Raw genomic sequence first — 20,978 nt, forward strand, 5'->3', positions numbered from 1 at the left:
TGCTCTAAGGTTGTATTTTCGCACGCAGGCTGAAGGCGGCCAAGTCGCACCAGGGAGGAGAAACCCATGGGAGCAACCAAACTAGCTTCAAAAGTAATGTATGTGACTCGAAAGGGACCCTTCACCTGGACAGAGATTTGGTGCTCCTGGGCACCAGTGCTCCTGCTAGTTTAGAAAAAATAAAAGTCACATTTATGTGTTTCAAAAAAATTAGAAAAAAAATCATGGTGTAGCCAATGAATTGTTCCATAAACGTGCAAAATTTTAATTTCAAATACAAAAATTTCTGGGCTACACAAAAATAACAAATGTGTGGATCTGGGTATGCATATTTCAAATCTCCAAATTTTAACAGATTTTGTCTTTTTTATGTAGTCTACAATATAAAGAATTTTATATTAAAATTTTACATGCTTGTAGGTTGCGTCATTTATTATGTCTCAATTTATTTTCAAATTTTGTTAAATAAATATGTATGATTTTTTATTTTTTTTAAACAGCACGAGCACTGGTGCCCATGAGCTAAAGACACTTTTCGCCCTTCACCTTCACAAAGCACAAAAGCGAAATGAGAAAAAAGAGATACCCCTGGCAGCAAAACGAGGCCGCTGCTAGGAAAGAAAAGATAGATAGATAGATAGATCCCTTTGTGTCAGGTTGGCAGCGATCCACGGCGTGTTGCTCTCTTTGGCTTTCCATCCGCGAAGAATCCGACGAAAGTGGCCTGTCCGTGGCACGGGAAGAACCCAATCAAGATCCGTGGCAGGACCGCGTCGATACGCCGCGTGGATGCATGGGCCCACCTCTATCTCTCTCGCGCTCTCTTGCGGTCTACTCCGCCTCTACGCTAGCTGGAAAAGCATCTTCCACTGATTCCGACGCACCCACGAAAAAAAAACCAAATCGAAATGAAAGGAATCGCGAGGATGAGTCGAGGAGACGAATGCTTGGCCAGGCGCCGGCCGGCCGGGATTGTTCCGGCGTTGATACGAAGGCAACGAGTCCGCAAATATCGAGATTTTCAATGGAGGCCGCGACGTACGACACGCTCTAGACTCGGTCTCTATATAGCAGCCACTCTCGCGAAAAGTGTATTTGGCACATGAGCACCAGTGCTCCTGATTTTTTTTAAAAATATTTTTTTGGATTTAAAAAATATGAAATTAAATACCCACATACATATAAACATTCTGAAGGTACGGTAGAAATTTTGAAGAAAAATATGTTATATTTTAAGCTATACAAAAAAGACAAATTTCTGACAAATATATACCTCTATACGTAGCCACAAATTTGTTTTTTTTCCTGTAGCTCAAAATACAATGCAATTTCTACCGAAATTTTGCATGAATATTCAGAATATGTGTATGTATTCATGGAATAAATGTGATGATTTGTTGAAATGCATAAATTCAGTTTTTAAATATTTTAAAAACTGAGAGCACTGGTGCTCATGTGCATCAAATTTGCTTCCCCACTCTCGTCTGTTTCTCCCATCAACGGGGACTCCATCGATGACTCGTGACACATACGGTGAATGTATTCGAACCGGGGAAGTCTCTTCTGAAAGATTTGTTGGAGAGAGTGGGCCTTGGCCCATGTACTTTCAAAGTGGGGATAAATGCGGAGGTGTGCCCGTGTGGGCCTCATATTGAGGATTTTTGTTCGGATGGTCACCACGTGAGGGGCAATAATATTTATTTTTGGCTTATGAGGTTTTGCAACCTCTACAAGATAGGTTCAAGTGAAAGGGCATCATGAAACCGAGTCCACACCTGATAGCTTTAGGAAGCACACGCGTGGAGCGATAACCACAAGCGGAACCGAAGGGCACCGTCCAGCGGTGCCACCTAAGAGCAAGGCAAACCAATTTCATACTAGGGTACCACACATGCACAATCCGCGACATAAGCGTGGCAACTGGGCAGGCGGCAACTTGCAAGGAGGCAAAGAGCTGCCACCGCTAAGCCATGATACGCCTAGATAGGAGAAAGCCGCGTCCATGGCTGTCAATGCAAAACCATGGAGGTCGCTAGCATGGCGGAACATCATCCACCATGTCTGCCAACGGGACTTGGGGCCCGAGCACCTTCCCACGGCAAGTCCTCGGGTAGGGAGCGAGCCACGCTCCAAGGCTACGACCTGCAAACCTAGGCACGTTCAAGACCGATGCAGAGGCGGGGACACACTTTATCGAGCCAAATCATGAGAATTTAGCATAGCACTAGGACCTTTTGTCAAGATCTGTCGGCTCCAATTTCTCAGCCACGTACCACTTTTGTCAAAATATTTAGGCCCAACAAAGTTTGGCCGCAAAGGAAACACGCCGCTAATACCTCATGGCTGATGTGTAGGAAAGACACGTTGTATCCAATCCTAGAGTTGTACGGTGGCTTTGTAGACGACGTGTTACGATCGACCTAGCTAGGCGCGAAGAAAATCTCAAGTCGTACCAAGGCGACTGTGGATGAAAGGTGCCCCTCGGTCGGCGGCGACGCTCGGGGAGGGCATGACCCGGGGCAGACGCGATCTGCCAAACTGCCAGCGTGGTACCCAAGTCCACACACGCCGCCAGCGTCCAGCGACGTTTTCGTAGCATCTTCTTCCGTGCGCTACGCCTAGGCGATGGCAGCAACACAACACTGCATGCACTCGGCTTCCTTGCTCCTTTTCTTCCCCATCCCATTCCCCGTCTCTTTCTTTCTTCTCCGCCCGGCCCGATTGCGTTTGCACCGGACGCGGACGACCACCGCCGTCGTGCAGAGACCATTCACCGGCCCCTCCCATATCCCCGTCTCTTTCTTTCTTCTCCACCCGATTGGGCGATCCTGCCGATCCACCTCCTCCGTCTGTAGCTTGTGGTCTTGTGGAGGACGGCAATCATCATCACTCTGCTGCTGCAACTCCTCCCCTCGATCGGCCAAACCAAAACTTGACACCGCACGCTATCCGCCCCGCCTGCTACGCACCGCCGGGCGTCCGCCCAGCCGTCCGACGATGCAGGTTCAGCCACGACCCATATGCATTCTGCAAGCAGCAGCGAGCGTCAGCACAGGTCTCGCCGAGCAGGAACATGGCGCCGCCCTACGCCCATCTGCGCGCCTATCTCTGTTCCGCATCTCTTCCCCTCGATACATGTGTCGTCGCCGCACCGATCGCTGATAGACTGACACCTGAATAGCGACATTATGTTTGTCTAGTTCTACCCGTGCCCGCCAGCGACTGGATCGATCAGGGAAAAGAGGCGTAGTAGTAGGACTAGCAGCACCAGGCAGGTGTGCCCAGGAACACCCCGCCCCGCATGCTTCCAATGCTGCAAATAATACCAGTACTCGGTATCTACATTCTAGGAGCACTACTGTAATCTTTCTGAATGAGCCATACTGTGGCTCCGAATGAGACACACATGTATTTAGGGACAAATTTTATAAAAAAATGATAAATAAAATTTTAATTATATTGGACGTAATTAGTAGTACCGCTGAATCCGTGAAGAACACTTTATAATGATGCCAATTTATACCAAGAATATTTATATATTTAAAGTAACTTTTGGTTAAAGATAAAATACGGAGTACGATAACGGCTTATTCTTGAAATGGAGGGAGTAGACAACAAACAGGATGGAACTCTAAATAACGTGTGACGGAAATCTTTTGGAAAGCACCATCTGACCGACGGATGAGATACTATAAGTTACGACATCTCAAAGAAAACGGGCCGTGACTGAACGTGTCCACATGAACAATACCATGGCTTAGCCGGGCAACTCAAACGGAGCGAGTGACACCGAACAGAATGGGATAACCTATTTCTAACCCAAATTTATGCTGGAAATATGGTCACAAAGACAACATCCACGTCTGTGCACATACCATTATTGTTCGTAACGGCCCTTCCATCGGTGGCATTCAAAACAATACATCCTCAAATCGCTCCCCTAACTCTCCGCCACGACACAATCGCCTACGCCGTTTCTCGCCGGTAGCGTATCAACCCGCTTGGGCCCTTTTGTGCCAGAGGCCATTCCTCTTGCTATCGTTGTTTGTACGCACTTTTTGATGCCTAAGGAGCCCGGGATATTGTAAGGGTGCATTGCCCATAAGTGTGTTTTTGCTAATTAATGATAATCCTCTATAGACTAATGTTTTCATTGTGTTTATATGAAGGAATGTGCCATAGGTCTTGCTTGTATTCCATGTGTTGGATTCAAGTGTGGATGCCATGAATATAATGATACACCTTTGGTATTGGCATCAAGATCATCGATTTGAAGAGAAAAATATGATATGATCAAGAAGAAGAAATGAAGGTGGAGTTCGTGTGTGGAACTCAAGTTATCAATGCTCTAGCTTACGTGTTAAGCAGTGAATGATCAAGATATTATGATAGAGCATGAAGAGATACGAGGTTGACCAAGACTAAGAGTGAAGAATTAAATTCAAGTTGGTCAACACATGAAGCATAAAGATTGTACCACTTTGGTTCATGTGATCTTGTGGGCGGTAAGCCTTGTCAATTATGTTTCATGAGCTAACCCACTATATATGTGCATTTGTGTTGTCTATGTGGTTTAGGTATCTTTCCATGGGCATGCATCAAGAGTATGATCTCATATAGCACATGAGAGGATGACATCAATCTTGCATGTCATCAAGACTGAGAAGGGAAAGTTCAAGGTGAGCATATCGAGAACGATATCATGCTTGAAGCTTGTTGTCCATTTGGTGATAATGGACATATGAAGATGTGCCTCAATGGAGCTATCACATAATGGTGTGTGGGGGAGCAATTGTGAGTCTACGAAGCAACACCGATCAAGTGAGGCATTTTGGTTTGAGTGGAGCTTGAAGCGTTATCATCAAGATCAAGCGGGATGCGCAAGGCAAGGGTATGGCCTTTCTAGGTTTTCCTTTTACCGGTCTCAAGCTGGTTGTTGAGAGATCGGGTTATAGGATAGATAACCACACTATCAAGAGGGGCTTTTCGTTGGTAATTTGATCGCATAATTTTCCCTATACTCTTGTTTCTTCTTGGTGTTTCTCTGTGTGAGGTTCTTGAGCTTGTTCCTAGCTTTTCAATAAGCCCGAGTTCACCGAAAACGGAATTCGTATGCATCTTCTATTGCGTTTTCGAGTTTGGACGTCTTTACCGTTTCTTGACGTTGAGAGGCTTCCTCTCTAAAATCATCTAAAAATATTATGTGAGGAGTCTCAATATTTCTAAAAAAAATTGGTTTCATCTCAATCGGAGTTCGGGAACTTTGTCAAAGTTAAGTTCTTTCGAGAAAACTGCGTTTGAGCGGTTCAGGCGATTTTAGCGCTGAAACCGGTGGTGCTGGCTCTCCTGCTGGAATATCTCGGCGAGCCAAAATGGTTCCAGTTTCGCCAGAACATGTACCAGTACGTTGTGCCGGCAAAGCCGGTGAGCCGGTCTTGTTAGGGCGAGGGAACCGGTCCAGCCTTGTGTGTTGGAGATTTCCGGCCGTGGGTTTGGTCAGCCGGTTTGCTCCCCGGACCATTCCGGCGTGTGAATCAGCGGTGCCTGTTTTACCGCCGGTATGGGTCGCATGAATTCCCCGAACGGCTAGTTTTCCCCCTTGGACTATAAATAGTCCTGCTTCCTCCTTGAGGAGGTAAAGGTCAACCAGTATATTTGCGCGCTCTCTCTCTCTCCTACTCAATTGTTGAACCTCAAAAACTTGCTTCCTCTCCATCCCTCCTATCATTCTTGCATATTATTGAGGGATTTGAAAGAGGATATCCAGATCTACAACTCCACCAATCCATTCCTCCTCTGTGTGAGCGGTGGGATCTAGATCTTGGAGTCATTTTTTAATTTCCTTCTTTGTTCTTCCTCTCTAATTTCTCCCTAGCACTTGTTGCTTTGGTGGGATTTGAGTCTGAAAGATTTCAACACCTTTGATGTTCATGCTTTTGCATTCTTGCATAAGCGTTGAGCTCTGCATTATGATTAGTTCGAGTGAGAGACCGTGAGCTTGTTACTCTTGGAGGGGTGACCTCCTAGTTGGCTTGGCGGTTGGTGCTCCGGTGACCTCTTCGTGAAAGATTGTGAAGAGGCCCGGGCTTCTCTTTCGTGGAGCTTGTGAAGTGGTTGTGGAGCTTTCCATCTCCAGAGTGGAGGAAAAGCTAACCATAAGAGAAAGGCCTTTGTCCTTCGTGATATTGGCTTGGAGAAGAAGGTGAGCCTTCGTGACGTTCGGGAGACCTTCGTGGTGCCCGCATCTCTCCAACATGACGTACCTCACCTTGTGTGGGGGAATATGGGATTACATCTTCGTCTCCGAGTGCTTCGGTTATCTCTATACTCGAGTTTACTTTTCTTGTGATAGCCATCGTGCTTGAAGTACATATATCTTGATATCACTTCTGCTACATATATCTTGTGCCTATCTAGCTTATCTATGTTGTTGTTGCACTTAGTTGAGCCTAGCATATTTAGGTTTTGTACTTGTAAAATAAACGTTAGTTTAGTTCCGCATTCTTACGAGCCAAATCCGTAATAGTTTTTAAAACGCATATTCACCCCCTCTAGGTGACATCTCGTCCTTTAAGCTATGTAGCCTTTCCATCATCGTGTCGTGTCTTTGTCCTAGCCACCGCCTAAGGAGCCCAGACCATGTAACCTTCCCATCGTCGCCCCGTGTCTTTGTCCCAGCCTCCGCCACCACCTCGCTCAACGCCGTCGCCGGGGATGGTTGCCTTTTTGCGGCCCTCTTCCCAAATTCGTCCAGGATAGTCGACTTCGCCGATGATCTACGTCACCAACGATATGTTTGGCCATTTATCCGACCGAATTTCATGTACGAACTCGGTCTCTATTTGGATCCCCATTTGCGTCGGCATGAACAATGATCTAGGGGCCATTTATATGACCATTTTCCTTTATTTTGTACATGGATGGATAGTAGCTCAATCAAGAATTTCTACAATCATTTCATTGATACATAATCACACCACGACTCCGACGATGATACCGATGTTTTTATGGTGGCGACAACCCTCATCCTTAACGAGAAGCATCTGCCAAAGTTGAAGACCTTGGTGAAGGGATGATGGGCAAATTTGGACCATAATGGAGGAGATGATCATGCTCCCACTCTACAAAGACTACTTACATCCTACTAATGCGCTATACCTATTTTACACTTTTCAACGCCGCTTTCGGATGTAAAAAATGTTCATGACTATTTGGAAGGAGCGAGGGAGCACGATCCGTACTTCCAGTGCAAGAATGTTGCCTCTTGTAACATTGGCTTCTCTTCTTGGCAAAATGCCATGCACCTATTCGCATGCTTGCATATGGAGTTGCCGGTGATCTTGTTGATGAGTATATGCGTATGAGCGATAACACATGCCTTGACTCGATGTACATGTTGATGGGTGCACAATCAAATATGAGACTGCTACATTCCAAGATTTTTGAATTTGACACTCTTTTTTCGGTATGGATGGTTCTCACAATAACATTAACATGCCGGAGCTCTCTTTGGCCTTTTCTAGACTTGCATAAGGCAATGTCTCAGACGTTCATTATGAGATTAATGGCCATGCATACAACAAGAGGTATTACCTATCCGAAGGAATCTATCCTTGGTGGTCTACATTTGTGAAGAAATTCCGCGAGCCTTCGAAAGAGAAATATCGGAGGTTTGCGAAAGAACAAGAGATTTGTAAGAAGGATGTTGAGCGGCATTTGGTGGGTATTGCTCGAAACCCTGCTACAACAATGATGCATTAAACAATGTGTGAGGATTAAACAATGTGTAATGTGCCGATTTCAGGGTATATTGACAGTCAATGTTTGAGCAATTCCTTGTGCACCATGAGATCTATGGTCGGGCAAATCACAAATTTTGGTTGACTATATGTGAACTTACGTAGAAAACAAACAGTCATCTCCTTTGACGTCATTTGCTTTTATTGATTGTGAACCTTGTTTAGTTGTGACTGTAAACTATGTTTGATCCATCTGTTAGAGAGGCCTAGGACGAGCAGCTGCCAGACGGCCGGGTTTGCCCGGGAACGCCCCGCACCGCATGCTTCCAAATTCCAATGCTCCACATATTCTACCGAAATCTTTCAGAATCACTGATCCACGGGATGGGTTTTTTTAAGCTCGCTTTAACTGACGCATGACCGGAACGATCAGGAAAGCACAATCACACCTGTTGATAACATACACAAGACTTGTTAAATTCCACGGAGCATGGAGGGGCTTTCCGACGAACGCTACGCGGGAAAGCTGCGTTTCAGCAGACGACCAGTGACAACAAGTCCGCGAGAACCTAAACTTGGTGACGATCGCACGTAATCCAGTCGGAGAGGGACGCGCCTGCCCCTGCACCTGGGCTGCTACCTGCTATTACGTGCTTGCTGACGAACCATCGATAGGTAGGGCTTCAGGTAAAACCAACGAACGTTCCTGCCTGCTAAGTAGTACGTAGTACGATCAGTATTTGTTGTTGCTGTCACAAGGGGCGCGCGCACGTCCACCCTATAGTTCGCGGCGGCTGGGTCCGTCCCGGTGGAGGTGTTCGTTCACGATGTGGATTTTGGTTCTTGCGCTTTGGCGTCTATCTTTCCTTTTCAAGTTTTATTAAATCTATAGAACCAGAAAACTAATGAGATGAGAGCGTCATGTGATCCTGTTACCTTACAATTGACGACACAGACGGCCAGACCTAATTCAATCTATCGCCTTTTCTCCGTGGATGCATGAGTAAAGGATATCATATGCCCAACCTGCTGCTGCCTCTCAAACTTTGCGAAAGCCGTCTGCCGACCGAACCTAGCTAGAGACACTGGGATAAAGAGCAATCTGTGTGTACACAGTACACATCTTCTGCTATCGTTTAGCCTGAATGCAAATGGAAGGATCGAACCAATGATCCATGGCGCCCCACAGACACATGGGGTCACATGCCGCGTTTTTTAAGCAAGAATAATACTTTTTTTGAAAGCGCTTTATTTCATCTAAAAAACGGATACATCGTTTGTTACAACTGAATTTAGATAAGTAGGTGGATCACCATCCCAAAAAAAATAGGACTATTTGAATCATAAGTAATCCTAGCTAGGTGGTGTGTAGTGCCATTTGCCTCCCTAAAACATTGTTGAACCGTAACCTGTCCAATTCCTCTCGCCCTTTGGAAACAGTCAATCAATATTGCCGTATATATGGATTCCAAATATCAATGATCTCATTATATGCTTGCACGAGCTCGAGCGAGTCAGTCTCAATAACGACTGGAGCACAACCCAGATCTTCAATCAGCTGGAGACCGTTTTGAAGTGCTATAGCCTCTACCGTAGTGGGACCCAGAATCTGACCAAGAACCCTGCTTAATCCGGCGACATCATGTCCCTTTGAGTCTCGAAGAATGGCTCGCATGGCTCCAGTACCATTTGGAAACAAACAAGCGTCAATAGTCAGCTTGTATGTATTTGGTCTTAGTCAAATCCATTGAACCTCACGCGGGATTGCACCTTTAGCAGCTCCTTTAAAATTCATAGCTAGAGCTTGTATAGTGAAAGCCGTACGATTCAGCGGAGCAATACTCTCACCTTTGACATGTTCACGTCGTTGCCACCATATATACCAAGCTCCCACAACGATTAATTCCTTCAGATCAATATGCGAAAGGTCAGCCAAGGAAGATAGATTGTTGGGTGGATTCCATAACAGTTCCTTCAAAATAACTGAAGCAGATCTGTCTACTTGAAAAAAACTGAATTAATCACATTCTGCAAACCCGGCGAGCGCCACACTTCCTTGGGCTCTTTGACCTTGTAAACATTAGGTGTCAAATGTCTTCGGCACCGATAGAACAAACAGGGCATTGAGTAGATACATGAATATGTCTATTAGCAAGAATAGATAAACCCGGGACAATTCCATGGAGAGCCTTCCATACGAAAATTTTGATTTTGCTCGGTACTTTCAGTTTCCAAAGAATTTCCCAAAGGATTAATACTCAATGTAGCTGTTTGCTGGCTCCATAGACATACTTATGCTATGTCACCTAAAATTAATGTAAAGCCAAAGCCATACAATGAGCTCGTTGTAGACGGGTTGTTAGGTCGGCTTTATTCAAACATTTAAGCATTTGACGATTGAATGCTATCGGGTCCAAGGCTAGGATGGGCTGCATGCACAACTCACGCCATGCCGGGCCAGAGAAATCCTGTAGTAGAAAACTTAGGCCCAGGCTAAAGCCAGGCTGTCAATGTCTAAGCCTGCATGCAAAGTCCTTGTACAAAGCATGGGGAGCACCTATTCATGGCAAATAACGCTCAAAAAAAAAAAAAAAAAAAAACCTATTCATGGCAAATAGTTCTAAAAAAAAAAACTATTCATGGCAAATGCTATACACCGACCGACCAGGTAGTGCATCCTGCAGGTCGCACATCACCGCGCGGTACGGACTGACCTAGTTCGGGTGTTGGTCTTTTTTTTGAATCGTTTTGTCTATTCTGTTTTTTTCCTGTTTCATTTTTAGAAATTGTTCAAATCTAAAAAATATTTGAATTTGAAAATTGTTCAAATCTAAAAATGTTCGAAATTGGAAAAAATCAAATCTGAAAATGTTTAGATTATTTTTCAAAATGTTTATATTTTAAAATTGTTCAAATCTGAAAAAAGTTTGAATTTGAAATCCGTTCATATCTAAAATATGTTCAAAGTTCTGTAAAAATGATTTAATTTATGAAAATTGTTCAAATATGAAAAAGTTCAAATCTAAAAATTGTCAAATTTAAAAATTGTCTAAATCTGAAAAATGTTCAGATTTTTTAAAAATGATTTGTAAAAATGATTTTTAAAAAATGTTCAAATTTTCAAAATATTTAAATATGCAAAATGTTTAGATTTTATTAAAAAGATTTTTTTAAACAACAGGAAAAAGAAACGAAAAAGAAAAAATGTCTTACCTAATTTGGGTTGCGGCCTAGTTTGTAACACGAGGCGCGCGGGGGTGTGCAGCAACCGCATCAGCGCCGACCAGCTCGGTGGATAACACCTTCCCTATTCATTGCTCATTATAGTACCTTTGTAGGACACGCACACACACGTTGGTTGTTTCTGGCCGGCCCATAATTCGTTCGCTTGGTTATAACATAACCGCGTTTCGCAATTTTTGTACAATATTCGAGCGCCAGCCCACAAGTTCCATCTTCGTTCCAGCACGGCTTAAACCTGAGTCTGAACCCCATGTCCACCGGTTGCAAGCTTATATTTTTAAATTTGTATAAAATCCGAACCTAATCAAAATTTGTATAAAATCAAAAAAATCAAACTCGAAAATTTTTCAGATCCAAAAAAATGTTCAAGTCTGAAAATTTACTCAAATTTAAAATTTGCTCGAATTTTGGCTCATATTTGAAATTTGCTCGAATTTGAAAAATATGTTCAAAGCAGAAAAAGAAAAAATTGTTCAGATTCAAAAAGCATATACATATTATAAAATGTTTTAATTTGAAAAATTTCTCAAATTTAAAATTTTCTCCAATTTGGCTCGAATTTCAAAATTGTTTGAATTTAAGTTTGCTCTAATTTGGAAAATATGTTCAAAACAGAAAACACAAAAAGAAAAAAGGGTAAATCAGGCAAACAGAAAAATAAAAACGAAAATAAAAAGGAAAAGCGAAAAGCGAAAAAGAGGAAAAAAGAAAAAAGAAAAAAGAAAAAGGGAAAACCGACATAAAATTTAGGGAAAATCTACCAAACCATAAAATAACCGAAGAAAAATTAATATCAAGAAAACCAAGCTAGATGGGCCGCGGCCCGCTCCTCCTGCACGCGTGCTCCCGTATTTCACCCCGCTGCTAGGCGGGAAATAAGGATTGGCTGAAGCATGTGCTACAACACCCTGGATCGTGCACACCGGGTGCCTCACACCTTAGGGTGTGTGTTGGGTCGGCCTACCCACATCATATTTTTCCTTGATTTTTTCGTTTTTCTCCTTTTGTGCCATTTCTTTTTTCTAAATTTTTAAAAGCTTAAAATTTTAATCTAAACTTTTTTCGGATATAGTTTCTAAAAAATCTTAACACTTTTTTACAAAATGATTTTTTAATATGAACATATTTTTCAATTGTATATTTTCCATAATTTGAAAAACATTATTTTTGAAAAATAAATATTTTTATATATGAACAATTTTTGAATTTGAACATTTTTAAAATTTTAACCTTTTTTTCAAATTTGAATAATTTTATATTTGAATAATTTTCGAATTTGTAAAAATTTCATACTTGAACAATTTCCGAGTTTAATTTTTTCGAATTTTAATAGTTCTTAAATTTGATTTTTTTTAGAATTTGAACAAAAAAATAAATACAAAAGGAAAAAAGAAAAAAACAGATAAAAAGAAAAAATAAAAATAAAAAACATAAACATAAACATAAGCATAAAACGAAAAGGAAAATGAAAACGAAGAAAGAAAAGCTAAATGGGCTAGGCCCAATACCCGACCAGGGTGTGTGGTGCCTCGTAGGCATCGACCTGGTCGGTGGGGGATGCTGTATGCCGACCTGGTCGGCACGGACCAAGCGCCGCACAGCCCAAGGCGGGTACTTTGGGGCAGCCCAAATTTCGTTTCACCTTTTCTTTATTTTTTCTTCGTTTTTTTCTTTTCTTTTATACTTTTTCTTTTTACGATTCTTAAAAGCAAATATTTTTAAATTCGAAGTTTAAAATTTGAATAACATTATTTTCGAAAAATAAATATTTTTTTATGTACGACCAATTTTCGAATTTGACATTTTTAAAATTTGATCAATTTTCAAATTTGAACAATTTTTATATTTGAACAATTTTTGAATTTTGGAAAATTTCATACTTAAACAATTTTTATATTTTAACAATATTTTTTTAAAATATATTTTTTCATCTGAACATTTTTCAAAAATATCTTTTTTTTACAATTTGATTTTTAAAATTTATTTTCTTAAACAAAATATGTACAAATTTTAAGTTGAACATTTTTAGTTTGAACAATTTTATAGTAAACTTTTTTAATTTCAAGAAATTATAAAATAAACATTTTTTAATTTGAAAAAAATTAAATTGTTTTTTTAAGCTTGAACATTTTTCAAATATGAACATTTTTTAGTTTGAATATTTCCAAAATTTGAATATTTTTTAAATTTGAACATTTTAAAATCTTTGTATTTTTCGCTAAAAATAAAAGTAACATAAAAAAAGGAAAAACAAAAACAGGAAAAAAGAAACATAAAAGGTTAAAAAAGAAAAGAAAAAACGTAAAAAGAGGAAGCCCGCACCTAAGTGGGCTGGCCCGTATGGCGCGGTTTGCGCCGTTGGAAAATCCTATTTCCCACCCATTAGCGTGGTGTATTTAAGCCCGGGACGCATGCGGGAGCGAGCGGGCCGCGGCCCATTGCGGTAATGGGTACGGATATTCTTTTTTTTCTTCGGTTCTTTTTTTTGGTTCTGTCGTTTTCGGGTTTCCTTTTCGGTTTTTCCTCTTTTTAATTTTATGTTTTTGTCTTTTTCTGTTTTGAGCATATTTTAAATTGGAGCAAAATTTAAACTAGAGAGCAAATTTTAAATCCAGGCAAATTTAAATTCGAGCATTTTTAAAAGTTGAGCAAATTTTAAATTCGAGTTAATTTCAAAATCTTGTATTTTTCATATTCGAACAAATCTGAAATTCGAGAATTTTTAAAGTTGAGGAAATTTCAAATTTGAGCAATGTTTTAAATTCAATAAACTTTCAAACTCGAGCAAATTTTAAAATTTGAATATTTTTGTGTCACATTCATAAAAACGTTGAAAATCCTTCAGGCACTAGGGTTCGAACTGGCGTCCACTCAGTCGTGGGGCGGATTCTCGAACGAGTGACCTTCACCTCGATTTGTGTTCATTCCGACAAAATATTTTACTTATTTCGACCGACTGAATAAATTAGTGGACCGGCCCACCTGGAATTGCCTTCAGGCGATGTCTACTCGCTCCCGCTAAGGCTGGTCATAGTGGTAAGTATCATGTAGTAGTATCATGCATATGATATTTGTGTATGATACTATCTCTATAGTGCTTAGTATCATGAAGTAGTATCATAGTCATGCTATATTTATTGTTTTTTAGAATCTCAATGCAAATTTGTGCACAAGATTTGTTTGGCATTAACTTTTCTCGTGACATGCGCTATGATACAGTATCTACCTATGTTACTCTAATCTCCTCTCTCCTCCTTAATTAGCTGCCACATCAGCATTTTTGTGGGACCAATGTGCATGATACTAGCTATGATACTAGCACTATGGCTAGCCTAATGAGCCGGAGGTAGGCGCGCCCCGCGCCAACCTGGTCGGTGTATAGAGTTTTCCTGGTTGGTGTATAGGACTGGCTACAGCCGGGAGAATAAAAAAGAAGGAATGGCCAACATGGGTGGGCCCAAATAAGGGCTAGTGTAGGCACTGTGCTCTGGCCCAGTTAGTACCTAAGTCTACAATCGTGAGGAATGGGCCAGCGGGAGCTGCTTTACACCGACCTGGTCGGTGTATAGCAGCCACCGACCACCCCCTTGTTGGGCCGGCCCACAATTTGCTGAGACAGTTTGCTGTGGATTTGGTGCGGACGGGCCGGCCCAAGTGTGTTTTTCTTTTTTCTTTTCTCATGTTTTCTCTGTTTTAAATCTGAACAGTTTCAAATTTGAACAAAATTCGAATTGAACGATTTTCAAATTTGAACAAATTTTAAAAATTGAACGATTTTTCGAATTTGAACAAATTTTAAAATTGAACGATTTTCGAATTTGAACAATTTTCGAAAATTGAACGATTTTTCGAATTTGAACAAATTTTGAAATCGAACGATTTTTGAATTTGAACAAATTTTGAAATCGAACGATTTTCGAATTTGAACAAATTTTGAAAATTGAACGATTTTTGAATTTGTTCAAATTTCGAAATTCGTTCAAAACTCAAAATTTGTTCAAACTTCAAAATTTGTTTAAATTACACTTTTTTTAATTTCGAAATTTGTTCAACTTTTGAATATGAACAATTTTCAAACTTGAACATTTTTAAAATTTGAAAATTTTCAAAAATTATTTTTGAACAGAAAAATAAAACGATAAAAAAATAAACACAGAAAAAGAAAACAGAAAAGGAAAAAAGGAAACCGAAAAGAAAAACCGAACAAAACCAGCAAAAACTTGAAAAAACGAAAAAACCCGCAGCTAACGGAAAAACCAACGTGCTATATGGGCCTGGCCCATGCTCGGAGAGGTTGTGCGGCGATCCGTATACACCGACCTGGTCGGTGTATAGGATTTGCCTGGGCCAGCAGGGGTAGGAAGAAAGCGCGGGAAAATCCAGCGGCGGCGAGGCTAGGAGAGATGAGTTCTTCCACGACGTCCGGCCGCGGCGACGACGCGCCGGACCTCGTCTGCGTGCTGGACTGCGTCCAGGGCATGGTTGACGCCCTCTCCTGCGTCCGCTGGAAGCGCCACCAGGTCAGCTAAGCTAGCCCTTTCGTCCCCATCCTGTAAACGCCGGCGGTCTGCGAACCATCATGAGCGACCCGGCGTGAAAATCCTGCCCATGTTGCGCAGGACGCGGTGGTGGAGCTGTCGGAGCACGGCGTCGTGGTAATCGTGGAGGAGAGCGGCTGCCTCCAGGCCAAGGTCTACCTGAAGAGCGAGGTTCGTGTGTGCATGCCCGCCCACTGTTTGTGTTTATTCCTATGTGGCGCTCGGATGTTGAAATTTATTTTGTGGTGATTGGTTGCTGCAGCTGTTTGTGGAGTACGACTACGCGGCGGAGGGGCGTCCACGGTTCGGTCTCAGCCTGGGGCTCCTTGTTGATTGCCTCAACATGTTCTCGGTCCCAGGGTGCGCTTCCTCTGTCGAGATCCGGTATCCTGGCCCTGACATGCAGCTTCTCCTCAAGTATGAACCCTCTCTGCCTTTAACAGTTTGTTCCTCCTTGTATTTGCAATACTATTCGCTTTTAAGTTCTTATTGATGATGTAACGTATCAGACATTTGCATAACCGTGTCGGATGAATTGCGTCCTGATTATAATCTTTATAAAGCTGATTTGGTGGATATTTGGATACTTTGCTGAATAAAATATTAATAGCTAGATGTTCATACTTAGGACTCCATACACTTATATTACTATACCTTACCTTGACGTTCAGATGAATTGATCAATCACATTCTATAATGAGATTAGTAAATAGGCTCTTACAGTTCATCTTCCTACCTTCTCATACTTGTCAAAATAATAATAATTGAGCGTTGTGTTCAGCTTAAATTTTAATCAGGATGTGGGCGGACCGGTCCACCTCGTCCACTAACAGTAACCGTTGGATTAGCGGCGCCCGTGTTTGCATGTTTTTTTGTTAGCTGCATGCTTTTTTCGAGAGATGCTAGCTGCATGCTTGGTACAGTATACTACTAGCTGCTTAGCTTTTAGCTCCAGGCTATTTTCAGTAGCCTTTAGTTGCTTTGGCCAGATAAAAGTGCCAGTCCATCAAAACAGAACATGGCTCTGCTAGACCAATATTACTATTGAAAATATGAATAACCACTATAAAGAAAAATGCATTCCCAAAGATCCTTACTTGACTCATTTGGTCAAAAACAGTTTATCAAAAAACTCACAGCAGTTGCAAACAACGAGCCTCGGTTACACTGACAGCCAGGCATGCGTAGAACACAAGAGCTTACCCACAAAACTGGGAGCATTTCATTTCCAATAGAAGAGGAGAACCATCAAGCTGGCAATTTATTGAGTAATCGTTCGTTGGCCACAACCATAACCATATATAGGAAATAAGGTACCAGATCTTAAGGAGCTCGAATTTCTTGCTTTAGGTATTCAGAAACATTTTATTACAATAAACAATAGAAACTTTGGTAGACCAAGGCATGCATCCAGTGAGTTCATTCAAATAAAGTATAAAAAATCACTGGCCACGTTGATGCAACTAAGTCAGTGAGAATCACAACTGCTCATTCCTTCAACCCTGCCTGGAAGAAACAGAGTGACCAGTCATCAGTAACATGAACATAGTAGTTGGACATATGCAACACACGTGGTTTAATTACAGTATATGAACAACATGTTATGTTGGTATAAAGGTCATGCTTAGCTCAGCAACCAGTAAACAATACCATATCGATGGCAATCATATATATGATTAACTATCAGCACAAAATATCATAAAGGATTAATGATCATAACAAGTTGGCACGTGCCAGCAAGCTGTCCAGCTCATATTGTCGGCCCTTATGATGTTGTCGCAGCGGTAACAAGTGCAACAATGTAACAATTGCATGATATTTCTCATCATTGCTAAAAAGATCAGCTAGCTTAAATAATTCTCTTACACGGTTACACCAACCTCTTCTTGGAATAATTTGGGAAAGATCTTACACAGACTTCATCTATTTAAGATATCTCTCAATACATACAAAACCATGCACACACCTAAGGCCTTACACACACCTTTGGCTTTGAGGGATGGTGGTTTCTTCAATCTTCATGGCACTTGCTTGCTTAGTAGAACATGTGCTAGGTAGTTTGAGGCATTGTGAGACAAAGACAAACATTAATAGGATTTGTTTTCTCATATTCAGGATTAGCTACCCAGCTTACCAAGTATTCTTCCACTATTCAGTATTAGAAAAACTTACCAACAGCCTTTAGCCAATCTTCGAGGCATATCAACGCATCGACTGTGTCACTCTTTAGCCTGCTCCTGTGATCACTAATGATTCTTCCACTGACGCTAAAAGAAGATTCTGACGCTACAGTTGATGCTTGAATAGCTAGCACACGATGCAATTTCCCTCCTCTTCCTTTTCCTTTCTTTATTTCTCTTCAACTGCAGATTTTCAGACATCGTCTTCCTCTGCATCAACCAACAAGTGGATCTTCTCAGCATCATCAGCAAAGTTAAAGCTTGATCTCTTCCTTGATACCAGAGTAAACATAAAAGCAGTAAAGTACTAGTAAAATATAGTGCAACTGCATTAGCATTCTTCATCACCCAACCCTCTAGATTCCTTTTATATTCTTATTGACAAAAAACTGGCTGCTATCACTCTGATTATGCAACAGAAGGTAGCCAAGAAGCTAGTTTTTATCTGAAATAGAAAATATTTGTCTCATGTTTTTCTGAACAGTTCGAGTCAATTATAAGCATGCACATACAAACTAGTACACACAGGCAACTAAGAAGTCCTTCCCTAATCTAAAAATAATGTATAAACCAACACTCTGAACTAACTAAAATCTGAATATTATCTAGCACCCAGCACTATCCAAGCCTAGCCAACAATCCCAGTTGGTACTGACCATCTTTCTTCATGATTATCTCTTCACCTAGGCCGCCTCAGTAGTATTTATGCTGCACATATATTGGGGTATTCTGATATGCAGAAACAAGATCAACGGGCGTGTCCAACAGTTCTGATATGCAGAATGTTGAGGAAGCATGCAAGCAATGTATGGATACCAGAGCAGAATGCAAGAAAGGTCCACAGCTCACAAGCATTGGGGAACACATGTGAATAGTACAGCTCTAAATCGTATGCCTTTGTAACATGGTAGGTATATTACTGTATTAGTGGCGCTCAAAGACGAAACATGATGCAGAAGTCCTAAAAAATCAAGTCAGATATGTCACTGAACTATGTGCTGATGAAGGTAGTCAATAGGCTCACAAGTTTGTTGGGAGGTCATCTCTGTAGATCAACATTATGCAAGGGGATCGTTTGGAAACACATTAGATTGCCTGCATCTCCTCATATGTACCTGTCGGGTGCATAATTGAGTTAGAAAAGAGGAGAAAATTTCAGTGGCGAGGGAGATCAGACCTGCTCCTTGCCCTCTATGCTGATGTGGATGTCCACGCCCTCGCTTGATGATTTCTTATCCTCCTCCCCTGCCGGGTTCTTCTCCTCCTCCGCCGCCGGCTTCTTCCCCCATCCACTACTGTGTGTTCTGCCGCTACCTCCACCGTGCTCGACATCTTGCTCCACAGGCGGCGACGGGAAGGGAGCCGAGCCCGAGGTGGTGCTGGTGGATACTGGAAAACTTGGCGTCGAACAGGTTTGGCGGGAACAAGTGGTGGCCAGGCGGCAACGAGGTGACCTTGGGTGCTGCGTGTGCAAGGCTGCAAGGAGTACTAGGGGCGAGACGGACGTTTCCGTGAAGCCACTTAACTTTGGCAGCCTGTCTACTTAGCCGTTTAGGCCTTTTAGGCGACGCAGGCGGAACGGTCGCGCCGACATCTGTCCCTGTCTGCATCCTGAGATTTTAAATTAATTCCGGAGATTGTTGTAGCTCATTATTGGACCATAGAAAAAGATTAATTACCAGTAGATTTTTGGTTGGCCTTTTGGTCATGAGTTGTATTTTGGTTCACAGGTCAGTGGACTCCCAAGATGCATGTATGCACGCAGAAATCAGAACCAGAATTCCTGATACTGTCTCGTGGGACTACCATTTTGAGCATGCAGGGGATACTCCAGTCACTTTTACTGTCAGGGTACTTGCAATACTTCCTCCATTTCTTTTCGTAGCAGTATTCAGGGGCACTGTTACAAATTTTAACTTCAAGTGCCTCAGAGATAATGATTCATCTCTTTAAATGTCAGTCTGCCATCCTAAAAGAATCAGTTGATGACCTTGAGTGGCCAGGCTCAAGCATTCAGATTCAATTTCAGCCAAACCCTCCTTCCGTAATATTCAAAGGCGAAGGGCATGGTGACTTGGAGGTGTGTCGTAAGTTGTTCTGTTATATGGTATCCATTTGTGTCCATAGCTCAGTGCTACTTATTCCATTCTACAGATTGAATTCTCCTACTACGCAAATCCTGATCTTCTAATTGCATTCCAGTGTGACCATGAAGTATCGTACAGGTAAAAACTCTTAAGCCTAGAATCTTCAGCTGCTTCTTTGTGCTAACTCCGGTTTCTGCTAGGTATAAGTACAAGTTTCTTCGTGCCACTACCTCAAATGTTCCAAGTAGTGTCTTGAAGGAAAATCGTGGGAGTAAGGTGACGATTGGAAGGGGAGGGATGCTCAAAATCCAGCATCTGGTTTCAGTTGCTAGACAAGGTATACAATCCTACCATAATGTTTCTAGAGGGGCTCAACAGCCAAGCCGGATTGCTTTTATTGAATTCTTTGTGAAGCCAGAAGTGGACGATTAAAATGACCCCTAGTACTTGTGGTATAGGTTATGTTGTTGGGCCTGTGTCATCTTTGCATCAGGTCTGGCTTTGTCTGAACAGATAATTACTAGTCTCAGATCTGTGGATCTTTCTTGTATGGGGATTAATTGCTATTTATGAACCTGAAGTAAGCTCATGGTATTCTTTTTGTACCTAACAACTTTTATCATACATTCGCAGTTTCACTGCCTTGACTCCTTCAAATCAGCTCCATTCTAATCATTAAAAATCGATTACTTGAACGTTTACCATGGTGAAAAAGTATCACGCAGTAACTAATATAATAATATTTGGAAGACCGAATACGAAAAAGATCTTAGACACGAAACGGAATTGAGCCACCAGAAATGTGGATCATTTTAGATCATTGATGCTAAAATGATCTAGAATCTTAGATTAATTAGAGTATTTAGCATCTGCCAATTTAATGATCATTGATGCTATTGAACCAAATTATTGAACTGTATGGGACATTCAGGACTGGTGGTATAATAAGCAAATGATCGTGCTACAACACCAGTACATGTATGCTGCCCGAAAATAAATCCAGAGTTCATACTGCGAACTGGTTCAACTCATGTCTTTATCACGTCATAACCTCCCATTGCTATCAACAGGCCCCAATTAATCTATCTCAGTACTGAAGTAACCAGACCACTATTGGGTGGCCCATTGTCCAATTGCTAGGCATTCCCAAGTGAGAGACGTGTACTGTCTGTTTGTGTTCCCCTGCTGTTA

General features: G+C 41.7%; 1 pseudogene; it reads left to right on the forward strand.

Annotated features, from left to right (window-relative positions):
* Positions 1 to 14,506: 14,506 nt before the first annotated feature.
* LOC124704651 lies at positions 14,507 to 20,392 on the forward strand (annotated as a pseudogene).
* Positions 20,393 to 20,978: the final 586 nt, after the last annotated feature.

Source organism: Lolium rigidum, chromosome 1 (genome assembly GCF_022539505.1).
Source record: "Lolium rigidum isolate FL_2022 chromosome 1, APGP_CSIRO_Lrig_0.1, whole genome shotgun sequence".
Lineage (NCBI taxonomy): Eukaryota > Viridiplantae > Streptophyta > Magnoliopsida > Poales > Poaceae > Lolium > Lolium rigidum.